The sequence below is a fragment of the Cucurbita pepo genome, chromosome 1 (assembly GCF_057944985.1).
Source record: "Cucurbita pepo subsp. pepo isolate OVF chromosome 1, ASM5794498v1, whole genome shotgun sequence".
Classification (NCBI taxonomy): Eukaryota; Viridiplantae; Streptophyta; class Magnoliopsida; order Cucurbitales; family Cucurbitaceae; genus Cucurbita; species Cucurbita pepo.
The window spans coordinates 12,637,425-12,655,473 of NC_141798.1; the positions used below are offsets into that span (position 1 = coordinate 12,637,425).

At 33.5% G+C, this 18,049-nt stretch overlaps 4 pseudogenes; 1 reads left to right on the top strand and 3 right to left on the bottom strand.

The window, feature by feature from the left end:
• Positions 1-1,565: 1,565 nt before the first annotated feature.
• On the bottom strand, positions 1,566-2,625 carry LOC147794784 (uncharacterized; annotated as a pseudogene).
• Positions 2,626-2,709: 84 nt separating this feature from the next.
• LOC147794785 (uncharacterized) lies at positions 2,710-4,249 on the bottom strand (annotated as a pseudogene).
• A 3,090-nt stretch (positions 4,250-7,339) lies between these two features.
• Positions 7,340-8,966, bottom strand: LOC147794786 (uncharacterized; annotated as a pseudogene).
• Positions 8,967-13,232: 4,266 nt separating this feature from the next.
• LOC147794787 (uncharacterized) lies at positions 13,233-15,467 on the top strand (annotated as a pseudogene).
• Positions 15,468-18,049: the final 2,582 nt, after the last annotated feature.

Sequence of the window (18,049 nt, forward strand, 5' to 3'; positions counted from 1 at the left end):
ATATTCCATACAATCATGCCATAATCATTCAAGAACAACATAACGTCACATGCATTACATAACACATCAGACTAAACAGCATACATAGCATACATTCGCGTTCACATGATTACATTCTTAAGCACAACCTATCATACGATTTAATGACACGTGCGAATCCACGGGCATGTGCCAACAAACAACAAATAACGCGTAACCTACGACGGGTGAGCCACTTACTTGGTAGGCCTTAACCGAAGTACTCCCTAAAATATAAACGTAAGCTCCTAGCTCCTCGTAAACGTTCTACGCTCCCGTTGGTGGTTGGTTCCTATTGTATCATTCGACACATTCGTTAGTATTTCACAAACATAATTAATTTCAAACTTGAATTTGTGAAATACAACCTTAAAATGATCTATTTTACCTTAAACGGGGCCGAAACTAAGTTCGGGAGGGTCGGAACGGTGACAAATGGGCTGAAAACAGGTTTTTTGAGCCAAATAAGCCGCCGGAGCCGAGAAGCCGCCGTCGAGTCGATCAACCCGTCGGAGCCGAGGGGTGTCGCGCTGCAAACGTACCACATGGCACAACCAGAGGGCGACGTGTGTGCAGCGGTCTCGGATCGAGGTGCGGGTTGACGGGTCGCTCGCGGGTTATGGGCCGGCCTGGCTGAAGGACGTGCAGGTGCGCTGGGCTGTGCGTGTTGGGCGTTGGACTGTTCTTGCGGGTCTCGGGTCGGTTGGGTTTTTGTTCTCGGGTTGTGGCTGGTGGGTTAGGCCGTACTTGGGCTTACAGGTTTGGGCTGAGGCGACTGGGCCACGGGAGTCGTTGGGTGTTGGGCTGACTTACGGTTGTTGGACTCGGTTCGGGTCGCGAGATCCGGCCCTTGGGTCAAACTTCGTCTCCTTCACTCGGTTGCCTGCGGTTCTTTCCGACGACCTCTCTCTCTCCTCGTTAACGTCGTTTCGACGTTTTTTTCCTCCTGTTTTTCCTCCATTCCTGAGTCTCTTTCTCCCCCTAATTCCGTTTTTGGTATTGGTTTGGTTCATAAAGGTCTCACACTCCCAGATCTGGAAGGGTTCGAAAATCCGACGTTTCGTCTCCCTTGCCGACGGTGTACAACGTGTAGGACTCGTCTAAATCTACCCCTGATGTGTGCAAAAGGCTCTGAGATTACTTTTGTTATGGAGGTTTAGACGTCGATTTCGTAGGGTTTGGCCTCGCAGGAGTTTCGTCGGATTTTCACTGTCCTCTTTATTTTCCCTTCTCTTTTTTGCTTCTTTGCAGGTGTCTTGGGTTGGCTGAAGGTCGGGATCGAGTTTCCTTGGTGACCCAGACTTCGGCTGCCCTTTGTGGGTCGTGTGGGAGCGAAAACTCCGGCGTTCGCCAGAGTTTTCGGACCTGCCGACGACTCCGTTTTTTTTTTCTTCGATCCGTTACACAAGATAAAGTTTTTGCCCAAGTACAAAAAACATAAAGTAGTTCACAAAATACAAAATTCACCAAGTTTGGCTTCAAGTTTATCATGTAGATAAGGTATCATCTTCAAATTCATCATTGGCATGAATAAGGCATGCATCACTTTATTCACCTGTATAAATATACAAAATATATATGATTATGTGAACACTTTAATTAACTAATGAAAAAATTATTTCATTAATTTAAATAAATAAACTTCAAAAATTACATACCGATAATCACTTTGTCGGATGACCAAGCAACTGTACTACCCACAGCTCCTTCAATACATGTCATTTCTGACGTAGGCCGCCACAAATAGGTATTGCATTTCTTTGGTATATCAACTCATACTCTAATAGCATGCGGTCCAATAGGGATGTGATGAACAAGAGCAGTTGGATCATTAGAAGACCATCGTCCTTCTACAACAATCTCTCCTGAGTCATGCCAATCTAGTAACTTGCACTTAATTTGAGTATTATTATTGATACTCTACCAGAAGAAAAATAAAAACATTGAGAATTTGCTAGTAATAATGAAATCAATAATTTTATTCGTTAAATTAGAAAATCAACTTAAGGTAGGAGAAGGTATTGTCAAATTTGAATGGATGTTTGTTGATTTTGGTATACTTCCAATACCATTGGAGGCTTCCTCGATTAGGTCAATCTATGAAAATTTTAATAAAAATATATATGGAAAAATAAACTCACAATAGAATGAATGTGAAGTTTGTATAACGTAATTTAAAAAAAATGTAGTTGTTTCTTGAGAACATTAGTTTCATTTCCATCATTTCTTCCCTCATCTTCAAATATTCTTTCGCAAGAATCATGTATCTATTTTCTTGTTGAGACAAGAGAGACAATTTAGAACGAGTCACTCCAAATCTAAGTCCTCTTATATGCCCACAATCCGGTCCAAGAACTTTACTCAAGACATCATCAACAATACTATTTGATGAAGTTTTTGTCTCAACCTCGGCTTGTTCAATGCGCTCCTACCAAGAAAGTATATCAAATACATAATGCAATTCTTACATTTAAAAAATGTCAATTATCCATAATTGTTTCACACATCTTATAAGTCAACAGACATGATAAAAAAATCATCTCAACAAAGTCAGTTGTTTGTTTAGTGCTCATATTAATAAAAGACCACTTCAACCACCCATTTCATTTACATTATAAACAAGAGATATCAACGAACACAATACTTCCAAACTTTTCACATATCCAATAAAGTATAAAAAAAGAGTCATTTTCAAACAAGTTTAACACATGTTATAAGAAAAAAAATCCCATAGTATGCAACTACGTCCATAACTTGCGATTTATCCTTTGCACTAGATCTACACAATGTAGCTGCATCTACAGAAACACCACTATTTTGGGTTGATTTTTCCACTCTTATCTAAAATCGTTGTCCATTAATGTTGATTTTTCCAGTCTTTATCTAAAATCGTTGAACATTAATGATGTACCCCGTGTAAGACATTGCACATTTTCTTGGTCCATTTGCAAGCCATTTTAAGAAGTCAGAGTAAACTACATTAGATGAATCTATTTAAATCTTGTAAGAATAAAAATAACGACTTGTTAGGTAGACTGTGTTATAGTTTTGTACCTTTAATGGTTCATGGAATAGTATGCTACATTACCTTAGATTTTAATCCTGATGGAAATTGTTTTGCATGAATCTTCGAAAGTAGACTAGAATCTTTTACTAGTCTATGATCTAAGATCATGAGTTCATCCATATGGTGACCAGATGAATTACAATTTAATATTGATTTATGTTAAACAAATAATAAATGGTACACAACTTGACTCATTGGATAAACGGTTCCACCACTACTGTGTTGAACAAGACATATCGATGTGCATTTTCTAGTACATCATCGGGTAATGTAATTGAAGTCCCAGCTGATATAGGACGACATTCTAGAATGACACCATTTTCATATTATTGATTACGATGTTCATTATGTGCAACTTCAATCGAGTGTTTAAAATACATTTTTGAAAAGTCTACACATTCATCCGCTACATAGCACGCTGCAATGCACCCTTCTGGTCGTGCTTTGTTCCGTACATAACTTTTCAATACCTTCATATATCTAAACGAGATATAAAGATTATGAAGATGACCACAATTACTACCAACATGATATTAAGAAGCAAATAATTCACCTTTCGAATGGGTACATCCAGCGATATTGAACAGGACCACATATATGAGCTTCACGTCCCAAATGGATAACCAAGTGTATCATTATATCAAAGAATGAAGGTGGAAAGTACCTTTCAAGAAGGCATAAAATGTCCACTACCTCTTTTTCAAGGTGTAACATAATTTCTCTCAATGACACGTTGGCATAGTCTATTAAAGTATGAACATAGCTTATATATTGCATGTCTTGGACCTTTTGGGAGCAAGCGTCTAAGCACCCCAGATAAAAGTTGTTGCATCAATACATGACAATCAGGAGACTTCAATCCATCACTTTGCAATCTTGTAATGATACACACTTTGAAATGTTGGAACTGTATCCATCAGGCAACTTTAGATTATACAACCTTGAACAAAATAATTTCTTCTCAAACTTCGACAATGTATGTGGAGCAGGAGGTAGGTAAGTTCGACCACCTCGCTCTTGAGGATATAGGTCTGGCCGAATTTTCAAAAGTTGTAAATCTTTTCTTGCATTAATTCCATCTTTTGACTTTCCATTTATTTCTAATAATGTACCTACAATACTCTCACATACATTCTTTTCTACGTGCATGACATCCAAGTTGTGGTGTATTGGTAATTCCTAGCCAATAAATTATATGTAAAATTTTTAGTGGCCAAAGTTTGAAACTTAATAACTTGAAGCTCAATAAAATACACCATAAATTTAGAGTTTGTCAACCTTCCAATATGGTAGATCGAAGAAAATGGATCGCTTCTTCCACCTTTGCCTTGTGCATTGTTTCTTACTCTTTCTTTTTAAGCTTTCACATTTTCCCCAACAATTTTCAAAGTCTCGAAGTTTGGTATAAATTGCACTACTTGTTGCAATTTTGAGAGGTAATTTGTAACGACCCGAAATTTTCTACTTAATTCAAGGTCGCTACTATATACGTACCATAAACATTGAATGTGGAAGACTTCATTTAAATTTCATAAAACATAACCTTTATCTTAAAACACAGCCATGGACTTACGTGTTTCGAAAACACCTTTAAAACGACACAACAAAAGACCCGAAATAAAAGAAATAAGAGTTTAAGTTAAAAACATCCTATTCTAGCCTAAGTCTAAGAAAATAAATACCATTATCCTATGAGATCTATCTTTCATTTCATTTTTCATACGGTGCTGTCCTAACGGGTAATTTTGGATGTGTACCATATACTCTACACACAACCCATACGTGTGAGTGTGGGCTCACCAGCTAGTTCGCACACTGCTGGGCCACTTTCCTTATCCGGTGGGCATACTCTGGGAGCCCCTTAGGCGAGACACCCACTAGAACTAGTAACCGTCACAACAGTGCTATGCAAAGCATAACGATTGTTGTTCTGCCATTGGATGTACGCGTCCGTACCCTCGTGATGGGATAGGGGTGTCCCCCCAAATGCATGAGCACACATAATGCATGAGGTCCCAAAACTTTTCCATTTTCGTTATCCTTTAATACAACCCCGCTAGCATTATGTACATATCATATCATTTTTCATATCCTTTCAGATATCGTTCATCATTCATATCATATCGTTTCTCATTCTTCAGTTCTCAAATCATACATAATTCTAACGGGGTTATATTTCATGCCATTTTCCGTAATTTCATGTCATTCATATCATGCTATATACACACAATTTAAGAGACCTAACATAACGTTCTATGCATTTAACATAACATTTCATCATATACACATCATACCATGACATATTGCATCACAATGTATCATATCATAAACAAGTCATAATGTAAACACTTCGTAGTCATGTCGTTTTCTAACTTATCATAGCCTTAACGTTCTTATACCTATCACAGACATATCATTACGTGAACGTACCTTAGTTATATCATCACAAAAACGTAACCTAACCTTGTCGTTCTATCAATCCTAACGCTATCGTTCTATCAATCTATCACAGACCAATCCCTTTCTACCCGTAACCTAACCATATTCTTCCATCAATCTCTCTTATCCATATCACTTCGGTATGTAACCTAACCTTAACGTTTCATGAAGGTATTTTACTTCTATCGTTACATTTTGTTTTATGCATTCTTCTCGTATCCTATCTCAAACATATCCTTGAACACATTGTACTACAACTATTATCATACAATTCACATAATTATAACATATACATAACATATAAGAAACAAATCGATCTACAGACGATTCACACATATCAATATATATGACACGTGCAGAACCACGAAGCACGTGTCAACATCAAATATAACCATGCCGATAGTAAGGTCACTTACCTGGCTAGCTTAAGTCGTTGTCATGAATATATCTTTAATGAAAGTTCGATTATGTTCTTTGAAATTCGAGTCAACCTATATGAGCCCATGACATTAGTTTCAGGTTTGAACTCTACCACATTATTTCTCTAATTTACATTGTTCCATTGTTAAAAGTCTTGAAATGTCTATAATTATATTTTTATTAAAAATCTTATTTTTGATGATTACTGTTCTATAAAAAAAAAAATAGATACATTTATTTCAAGTTATTCTGGCCTTTACTACTCTCTCTATTTATCTTTCCCTCTATATTTAGTTTGTGGTTTTTAATTCTCTAATTTTTTTTATCTGTTGCCTTTTAATTCTGTTGTCATGTATTCCAAATTTAAGTGGATGTCTGTTTCCAAATCTTTCCTTATCTTAGTGTTTTCTATTCAGAAGTTTTCTGGGCTATCCTATCTCCATTTGGATCTAATATTACTAATTTGACTTGATGTAGTATAAATGATTGACATTTAGTTTCTAACTCAATGCTAGATCATTGTACTAATTCAATGAAAATCTAACATAATTTGTTGTGATTTCTGAAAAAATAGTATAAAAAAAATGAAGATTTAATATATACCTTATTGATCTGATCTATTAAATCTTTGAATCTCAACTGGGTAAAGGTCATTCTTTTTTTTTTTCACACAATTATTGTTTTTCTTTTTCTCACACAATTGTTGTTTTTCTTTTTCTTGTTGCAGTGTTATTTTTTTTTGTCGTAAGGATGGGTTGATAAGAGATAATTGTGGGAAGGGATGAGAGGTTAGTGGAGAGAAGTGAGGAAAATGTTTTTTTTTTTTCTTTTTTTAAATTTTAATTTGAATTATTTAATTAATTAATTAATTATTATTATTATTTTTAACTATTTTTATAATTTTTTTATTTGTTTATTTCTTTATTTATTTTTGGTCTATTACATAATTCTTCTTCTATTTTTTCCATCCAACCATGTTTTATTCATGTGGATGCAACTTTGACACGTGAGGGGAAATGTTGCTTTTATTTTTATTTTTTAATTTTAATTTTAATTAATTAATTAATTAATTAATTAATTATTATTATTTTAACTATTTTTTTATAATTTTTTTTTTTTTGTTTTCTTCCTTTGATGTGGATGTAACTTTGACGAGGTTAGTGAAGAGGAGTGGGGAAAGGTTGTTTTTATTTTTATTTTTTTATTTTTATTTTAATTATTTAATTAATTACTTAATTATTATTATTATTTTAACTATTTTTTTATAATTTTTTTAATTTTAATTATAATTAATTATTATTATTATTTTAACTATTTATTTATTTGTTTATTTATTTTTGGCTATTACATAATGCTTCTTCTATTTTTTCATCCAACCATGTTTTATTCCTTCCATGTGGATGCAACTTTGACAAGAACCTCTCCATTTTTATTCATAATAGGAAGTTCCTACGACATGGTAGATCGGTGACCTTTGAAAAAGGGGAAGAAGTCGTTTCTCTATTTATTTGATTTAATAATTATGTCAAAAATCAAATAAATAGAGAAAAGCCGGCTATCGGAATCGAGCCGATGACCATCGAATGCGATGCTCTAACCTCTGAGCTAAGCGGGCTCACATAACGGAAATGTTACATGCATAGTAATTTACTAAATTATTGGGATCTTAGCGGGAATATGAATATAGAATCTAATTCAATTTCAAATAAATATTGAATATTGGAATTGTTCTTATGACCCATATATGAATACTTTTTTCCATTCTTCAACCAAAGAGACGGAGTATTATCTCCACAAATTGGACATGCTATTTACCTTTTGTGGTGCATCCAACAAGATTTCCATATGCAAGAAAATCATTTATAGTCCATATGAGAATTGCTCTTAAATTGAAATATGTTTTACTTACAATATCATAAGCTTGTACTCCTTTTCATAGATGCTGTAAATCTTCCACAAGAGGTTGTAAGTAGACATCAATATCGTTTCCTGGTTGTCTAGGGCCAGAAATCAACAATGTTAACATTATATTTTCCTTTTTCATACATAATCAAGGACGCAAGTTATACGTAACAAGCATGACTGGCCAACAACTATATCGACTGCTCATGTTGAAGAATGGATTAAAACCATCTGTAGCAAGGCCTAACCTAAGATTACGAGAGTCCATAGCAAACTCGGGTCACTTTTTATCAATCAACTCCCATGCAACAGAATCAACTGGATGTCGAATCTTTCCATCAATACTTTTATGTTGAGAATGCCATTGTAAACTTTCACCCATTTCATATATTTTAAACATTCGTTTAAGTCGCGGAATGATAGGAAAGTATCTTAATACTTTAGCAGGTATACCTTGCTTGATTGCATTCGTTTGTCTATCAACCTTCCACCTTGAAGTATTACATTGAGGACAACTTTCTAACTTTTCTTTTTCATTTCTAAATACACAACAATCGTTACATATGCATGGATTTTTTGGTAGCCTAAGTCAAATTCCTTGAACAATTTTCGAACTTCATAAATAGATCTTGGAGTGACATTATCAATTGGAAGCATGTCATACAAAAGTTCCAGAAGGCTTGTGAAACTAGCATCTACCAACCATTATATGTCTTAAGTTTATACAATGCCACAACTGCTGATATCTTTGTATATTTTGTACATCCGGTGTACAATGGAGTGTTTGCCTCTTGGATATTGTGAGAAATATTTTTGTCTTCCTCGATGTAAAAGAACCATTCTTGTCCTCCTCTTCAATATATGTGCTCTTATATAAGATGGTTGCTTCCAACATAAGAGCATCATCGACTTCTTTTTCAACATCATCCTCCTCACATATTTCTCTGTGATGATACCAAACATTATATGTAGGGTCCATTCCCTTAATGATTAGGTGTTCATATATGGTTTGGATATCATAATGTCTCATATTCCTACACTCTTTACATGGACATAGAAACTTTTTGGCATCCAGCTTCCTTTTCTTCATTTCTTGTAGAAATTTCCATGCTCCTTCCATGTACTCATCGGTAGCACTATTAGACAAAGTCAATTTTGGTAAGTATGTGTCTTAAAAATAAAGTGTATTGAAACTTATATTCTCATACTCATTCAAATACAACCAATCTTTGTTGAACATTTTGAAAGCTCTGGTATGCTTAATAGGATGATCAATTGGACCGTCGATAACTTGGTTCACAATCACTATTTAAGAAAAGAAGATATCAATAACTCTGATATATTTGTGTTATCTTTAAAGTTGGAGCATAATATACATATATATACATATATATATATATATATATATATATATATATATATATATATATATATATATATATATATATGTATATATATATATGATAATAAAGAGCCACGAAAGGTAAAAACTTAGTGTAACAAGTACATTCAAATCTTTCTAAAATATAAGACGAGAATAAGGTAACTTACATTATCTGTTCAACACCTTTAAACATTATCTATTCAACACCTTTAATTTCAATTAGTTCGCTAAACCTTAAACCACCCTTTGTTGGCACTTTGTCTAATGCATAAGAATGGACTAATCAAGAAAAAAAAAAAAAAATCCATATGCAAGGCAAAATTAAAAGAACGAAAACAAATTAAAGTGCTCAAATTGAATTATTTTTCTAATTTCCATAATTATCTTGCAAGATTCATCTCATAATTATTTTATCCAAATTTTAATTCAAGTTTTATAATATATAATTCTCCTAAAAAAATTACATATACTCTTAAAAGGTTGCTTATTCGAGTAGAAATTTCACTCATATTTCACTAGAAAGCTACAAATATTTTCCTTACCAGAGCATATATATATATATATATATATTTTTTTTTTTTGTAGCAGAATAATATTTGTTCAGTAGGGTCATTGAAATGTTGATCATTGATGGAGTAGTGTGTGTTTATCTGTTGCAAATATATATTAGTATCAATATGTGTTTTTCCTTAAAATGTCGCTTACTCTCGTGATGTGGAGTGAAAAGTCATTGCAGTAACAAAAAATTTAAACAGCAAAAAAATTTCGATATGGAGTATGTGTTTATATACATGGAGTAGGGTCATTGCATTAGCAAAAAAATTTCGATATGGAGTATGTGTTTATATACATGGAGTAGGGTCATTGCATTAGCAAAAAAATTCACTCATACACTCATACATCACTAGATTGAGAGGAAAAATTACTATAACACATTGCAGCAGCAAAAAAATCTACTCATACACTTATACATCACTAGATTGAGAGGAAAAATTATAACACCTCAATCCCAATCCAAACCTCATAATACTAAACAAAATCTAAAAAAGAAGCAAGGTAGAGAGAGGGAGGGAGGGGGATGACAACTAAGATGGCATAAGATTTTAAACATCACTAGATTGAGAGGAAAAATTATAACACCTCAATCCCAATCCAAACCTCATAATACTAAACAAAATCTAAAAAAGAAGCAAGGTAGAGAGAGGGAGGGGATGACAACTAAGATGGCATAAGATTTTAAACATCACTAGATTGAGAGGAAAAATTACTATCACCTCAATCCCAATCCAAACATCATAATACTAAACAAAATCTAAAAAAGAAGCAAGGTAGAGAAGGAGGGGGATGACAACTAAGATGGCATAAGATTTTAAACTAACCTACCTGAGAACCAGTTCACTAATTGCCGAGATAGTGGGAGAGAGTGATTTTTGCAAGATTGTCGATGGGAGAGAGTTGCAATTCTCTTATTGATAGCAGATTTTAGGGCTTCAATGGGCTGGCTTTTCCAATTTCTTTTCTTTCCCTCCTTTTTCTCTTTCCTACTTTATTTAAGTTTGAATTAGCTTTCAGTTTTCTCCTTTTTCCCATTTTTTTCCTTTGGTTCTTTATAATTGCACTAAATAGAAAATGTTATCTTTAAACCCATCAAAAGCCTTCATTCTACTGAGTATTATAAATAAGTCGACAAAATTGAATACTTTTACTGTACTTAAATATCTAAAATATCCTTTAGATTTAGATCATTTTGCAACTATTCTTGGATGATATATATACAAAATAATGAACACCAGTTTAGCGTAATATATATCCGGAACAATGAACACAAATTTACACTAATCTAACTCAAAAAAGGACTAACCTAAAAAATAGAGTTCCTTACCAAAAAAAAAGGACTAACCTAAAAAATAGAGTTCCTCAGGGAAGTAAACACAATAGAGAATTGTCTCCGGAGGAAGCAAATTGTTCGAGGGAATGAATACTGAAATAAGATAAATGAATTGTTTGTACGATTCTGTTAAAGAATTGAGACATGAGTCATACTCGAGGTGGGATGTGACTCATTTTGAAATAGAGAGGATAAAATGTAGAGCAAAACTATGGAATGCAAAAACCAATGATTAATAAAACTATCTAATTAATTTATATTAATAACTACATCTTCTAACAAAAAATGGATTGTTGTACGATTATTATAAAGAATTGAGACGTGGGTTAGACTCGAGATGGGGCGTGGCTCAGCTTGAAATGGAGGGGATTAAGATAGCACAACAAAAGTTTGTAATGCAAAAACCAAAGATTAATAATACTATGTAATTAATTTATATTAATAATTACGTCTTCTGACCAGAAATAGATTGTTTGTACTATTTTGATAAAGAAATTAGACGTGGATCAAACTTGGGGTAGGGCGTGACTCAATTTGAAATGGAGGGAATTGAAGAGCAAAACTCTAGAATACAAAAACTCAAAGATTAATAAAACTATGTAATTAATTTATATTAATAATTATATCTTTTGACAAGAAATGGATTGTTTTTACGATTTTGATAAGAATTGAGCCGTGGGTCAGATTCGAGGTGCGGCGTGGCTCAGTTTGAAATGGAGGGGAGTAAGATTGCATAACAAAAACAAATGATTAATAAAACTATGTAATTAATTTATATTAATAGTTACATCTTTCTGATGAGAAATGAATTGTTTGTATGATTCTGATAAAGAACTAAGATGTGAGTGAGACTCAAGTGTGGCGTGAGTCAGTTTAAAATGGGTGAAAATTGCATAACAAAACTCTGGAATGAAAAAATTCAATGACTAATAGACCTATTTAATTAATTTAGATTAATAATTACATCTTCTAACTAGAAATGGATTGTTTGTACAATTTTGATAAAGAATTGAGACGTAGGTCAGACTCGAGGTGGGGCGTGACTCAGTTTGAAATGGAGGGGATTAAGACTCCAGAACAAAAGTTGTGTAATGCAAAAACCAAATGATTAATAAAACTAGGTAATTAATTTATATTAATAATTATATCTTACGACAAGAAATGAATTGTTTGTATGATTCTGATAAAGAATTGAGACGTGGGTTAGACTCGAGATAGGGCATGACTTAATTTGAAATGGAGGGGATGAAGTCTTCAGATCAAAAGTCTGCCATGCAAAAACCTAATAATTTATATAGTACATCTTCTGATGAGAAATAGATTGTTTGTACGATTCTGATAAAGCATAAAGATGTGGGCCAGACTCGAGGCGAGGAGTGACTCGGATTGAATTGGAGGGAATGAAGATAGTAGATCAAAACTCAACAATGAAAAAACTCAATGATTAATAAAATTATACAATTAATTTATATTAATAATTAGATCTTTTGACGAGAAATTGATTATTTATACGATTCTAATAAATAATTGAGACGTGGGTCAGAGTCGAGATAGGGCATAACTCAGACTAAAATGGAGGGAGACTAAAATGGAGGGATGGAACTGTAGAGTAAAAGTCAGTAATGCAAAAACTCAATGATTAATAAAATTATATAATTAATTTATATTAATAATTACATCTTTTTACGAGAGATTGATTGTTTGTACAATTCTCATAAAGAATCGAGATGTGGGTCAGACTCGAGGTGGGTCGCAACTCAGATTGAAATGGAGGGGATGAAGACTGCATAGTAGAACTCTACCATGCAAAAATGATTAATAAAACTATATAATTAATTTATATTAATAATTAGATCTTATGACAAGAAATTGATAATGAGTACGATTCTAATAAAGAATTTAGCGTGGGCCAGACTCGAAATAGGGCGTGACTCAGTTTGAATTGAAACGAATGAATACTGTAAACCAAAAGTCAGTCTGCAATGCAAAAACCCAATGGTTAAAAAAAAATTATATAATTAACTTATATTAATAGAGAAATTGATTATTTGTACGATTTTCATAAAGAATTGAAACGTGGGTCAAACTTGAGGTAGAGCGTAACTCAAATTAAAATGGAGGAGATAGAACTGAAGAGTAAAAGTCAGTAATGCAAAAACCCAATGATTAATAAAATTATATAATTAATTTATATTATTAATTACATCTTCTTACGAGAAATTGATGGTTGTACAACTCTCATAAAGAATCAAGATGTGGGTCAGACTCGAGGTGGGTCGTAACTCAGATTGAAATGGAGGGGATGAAGACTGCATAGCAAAACTCTATGATGCAAAAATGATTAATAAAACTATATAATTAATTTATATTAATAATTAAATCTTCTTGACAAGAAATTGATAATGTGTACTATTCTAATAAAGAATTTAACGTGGGCCAGACTTGAGATAGGGCGTGACTCAATTTGAAATGAAAGGAATGAATACTGCATAGGAAAAGTCCGCAATGCAAAAACCCAATTATTAAAAAAAATTATATAATTAACTTATATTATTAATTACATCTTCGGAGAGAAATTGATTATTTGTAGGATTCTCATAAAGAATTAAGACGTGGGTCAAACTCGAGGTAGGGCTGGATCAAATGGCTAGCATAACCAAAATAGTTGAGCAGCTCACCTAAATTTGTTTGTTTCATTGGTTGCTGCTTTCGAGTGCATTAGATTTGTTAAATTTTCTTTCTGAAATAATAATAAATTATTCCATTTGCAGAAATGAAACAAAAGATGACGAGAATCTTGAAGCTAGCGAACAATAGAGATCCAGGGAAAAAGCAAAGGAATGCCAAGGGACTTGAAGAAGGAAACGAAAGTTGTTGGTCTCGTTGGAGATCTATACAAAAATTACCAGAAGAATATGGTCATTTTCGAGATGAAATTGAGAGAATCATTAAATCTAGAATGGAAAAAAAAAAAAAAAAGAAAGACAATGAGAAGATGTCTCTTCTTCATCTTCAAGCTCCAGCTCTGAGTTAGAATACTTTTCGTTAGAGGAAATGAGCAATGGTAGTTTCTATTATTTACATAATGAACAGTCAAGCAGCTTGGGTGCTCAAATTCAAGCCGATTAACTAGAAAAAAAATTAAATAAAAGAATGAAGTCTTGGCTAAAGTTGATTCACTACATTGGAAACTAGAAAACGTAAGAAACCAAACTGGAAAACAGAAAAAACTAAGATATCCGAGAAAATGATTTTAATAGGAAATTTGAAAGAAGAATGGATGGAAAAGATTAAATTGCACAAAAGGTACTACATGACAAAGAGAGAGTTCTTACCATGGATTAAGGACTTGGAGACAAAAGTAGACACTTTACATTACAGTAGAAGGGAAATAGAAGAACAGAACATTCGGATGAGATCAAAAAATCAGTGGCTCAACAACACTAGGAATTTCGAGTTGGAGCTGACATTGACGTGTAAGGAGACATAAGCTTCTTCTTAGATAATCGCCTTAGTAGGGTAAGTCAAGAGTTTGAAACAAAAAATTGATGCATCGCAGGCTTGAGAGAACAAAATTAGGGCAAGATATGGAGCAATGTAAACAAAAATTTTCTCAGATTGAAAATTAAAATTATCTATTGAGAAAGAACCCTAAAGGAAAAGGACTAAATCATTATTGGAAGAAAGCAAGCAAGCGAAGAGCGGCTTATCAGACGTGGCTTTGAGCCTGATAAGCATAGAGAGGAAGATGGAAGATTAAGCAAAAGAGCTCCAACAGCTTGAAAGATAAAATTCGTCTATTGTCGCAAAGCAACTACACAACGAAAGCAGAAAAAAGTTTAGGGCGAAGAACAAAAGATACGAGCAAGAGGAGACAATTCAAATAAAAAAATCGAAATCATGAAGGTGAGCGGATGAAACTCAACAACATGAATGAATTTGGAATGGATAGAATAAATAGAAAAATTGTAGAAGATAGCACCAAGCTTCTAAACAGATATTAAGTATCACAAATAAGCTCACTATCGCAAAATATTGAGTTAGAATGAGAAACAACGAGCTAAAACAACTAAAAACAAATTTAACTCGATTCATTGCACCAATGGAGGAAAAAGAAGAACAAAAGTTCATGCTTAGAGAAAAGGTATGAAATCTAGAAGCAAAAATAAGCATAAAGGGAGGAGAGAACTCAACCTGATTCGAAGCCTAGGCCAATTGAAAAAGAAAATGATGAAAACGGAGAATAGTGAAGGAGAAGAAGAAGAACGTCCAAACTTGAAGAAGACAACCGAAAAGTGATTAGGGAAAAATGTCATAAACACAAAAACAATTTGATTCTCCCTCAATAAATAAATAAATAAATAAAATCTTTATTTCACTACATTAAATCACCCTTTTTAGATTATAGCATTTTCTAAAACCTGCTATAAAAAAAATGAGAAAAAGATCCAACACAAAATAAAATAAAATACAAAAGCTGATACAAAACAAAATAAAAAAAGGAGAGCTATATATATATATATTTTTAAATGGTAAACTTTGTGCCCTAATTTAGGGGTGGAGGCTAGATTTATTTTTTCCTCTTAATTTCCTCTCTTAATTTCCTCTCTTCCCCTTGTGGTCCATTTTGCCATAATCTATGGAGCTATAACCCATGTATTTCATCTTTTTCTTCCTTTTGTAATATATTTTTGTCCAGCATCAGATGACAACTTCGTCTTTGCTCTATTATAGGGGTATAGTTAATTTTCATTCTTTTATTTTTTTGTTTTTTTTTATAGTCCATTAACGTGGAGAGATATCATTCTAAGAAATGCTTATAATGTAACGACCCGAAATTTTCTACTTAATTTAAGGTCGCTACTGCATACCTACCATAAACATTGAATGCGGAAGACTTCATTTAAATTCCATAAAACATAACCTTTAACTTAAAAACACAGTCATGGACTTACGTGTTTCAAAAACATCTTTAAAATACACAACAAAAAACCCGAAATAAAATAAATAAGCATTTAAGTTTAAAACATCCTATTCTATCCTAAGTCTAAGAAAATGAATACCACTATCCTATGCATGTGCCATGATCTCGAGTTGCGATGCCGTCGTCAGCCATACAGGAATGCCTTGCCTTAACCTGAAAAATGTAGTAGCACATGGCCTGAGTATTTAAAGAAATACTCAGTAAGTGACCCCACTATTGGGGTTAAATGCAACAATCACATGCAATAAAATGATGGGACCTATCTTTCGTTTCGTTTCATTTCGTTTCGTTTTTGTTTCTTTTTTGTTTCGTTTCGTTTCATTTTCCCTACGGTGTAATCCTAACAGGTAATCGTGGACATGTACCATATACTCTACACGCAGCCCATACGTGCGAGTATGGGCTCACCAGCTAGTTCGCACACCGCTGGGCCACTGTCCCTAGCCGGTGGGCATGCTCTGGGGGCCCACCGGGACCCGTTAAAACTAGAACCGTCACGGCAGCGCTATGCAAAGCATAACGATCGTTGTCCTGCCATTGGATGTACGCGTCCGTACCCTCGTGATGGGATATGGGTATCCCCCCAAATGCATGAGCACACAATATGCATGAGGTCCCAACTAGTCCTACAGTTATCATTAATGAACATAACCCCCTGTCACGTTTTCATGCTTACATGTCATTCTCATTCTCATTTCTTTACATATCATACATATTCCTAACAGGGTTATGTTTCATGCAATTTACCGTATTTCATGTCATACAATTCATGCAGTTACATTCAAATATTCATACAAACAAGCCATAATCGTTCAAGGACCACACATCGTTACATGCATTACACATCACATCAGACTAAAAGCATACATTCACGTTCACATAACTACGTACTTAAGCACCATAATCTAGCATACAATGCATCATATCATAAACAAGTCATAACGTAAACACTTCATAGTCATATCGTTCTCTAACTTACCGTAGCCTTAATATTCTTATACCTATCACAGACATATCATTACGTGACGTACCTTAGTCATATCGTCACAAGAACGTACCCTAATGCTATCGTTCTATCAATCTATCACAAACCTAACCCTTTCTACCAATAACCTAATCGTATTCTTTCACCATTCTCTCCTATCCATAGCACTTCGGTGTGTAACCTAACTCTAACGTATCTTACTCCTATCGTTACATTTCGTTTTGTGCATCCTTCTCGTATCCTATCTCAAACATCTCCTAGAGCACATCGTACGATAATTATTATCATACAATCCACATATTATATAACATAACATATAGGAAGCATATCGATCCACAGACAATTCACACATATCAATATATATGACACATGCAGAACCACAGGGCACGTGTCAACATAAAAAAATAACCATGGCGATAGTAAGGTCACTTACCTGGCTAGCTTAAGTCGTTGTCACAAATATATCTTTAATGAAAGTTCGATTCCGTCCTTTGAAATCCGAGTCAACCTATATGAGTTCATGACATCAGTTTCAAGTTTGAACTCTATAAAATTATTTCTCTAATTTAGATCGGCCATCGTAAAATTCTGATATTTCCGATTAGACAAAATTTAAAGGAGCTCACTGCACTCTGATATTTCCTGTTTTACTGTTAAATCCTGTTCAACAAATCTTTCCTCTTCTTCTGTAATTATTTTTAAGAAGGTATTATTCAATTTCGTTAATCTATTCTTACTTCCAAATCTTCCATTTTTATTTTTGTTATTATTTTTCTTTTCAGTTAACAGTGTTCTGTATTTCTATCTCTATCTCATTTTTTTTCTTATTTCCTTATATTCTTTTCCTATAATTCATATAAAAGTACAACCTAAATCATTGCAACAATTAAGTAGATCTAAATCATTGCAACAAAGTAGATCTAAAATATAATTGGTTTTGATTTCCTAAATTCATATAGAAT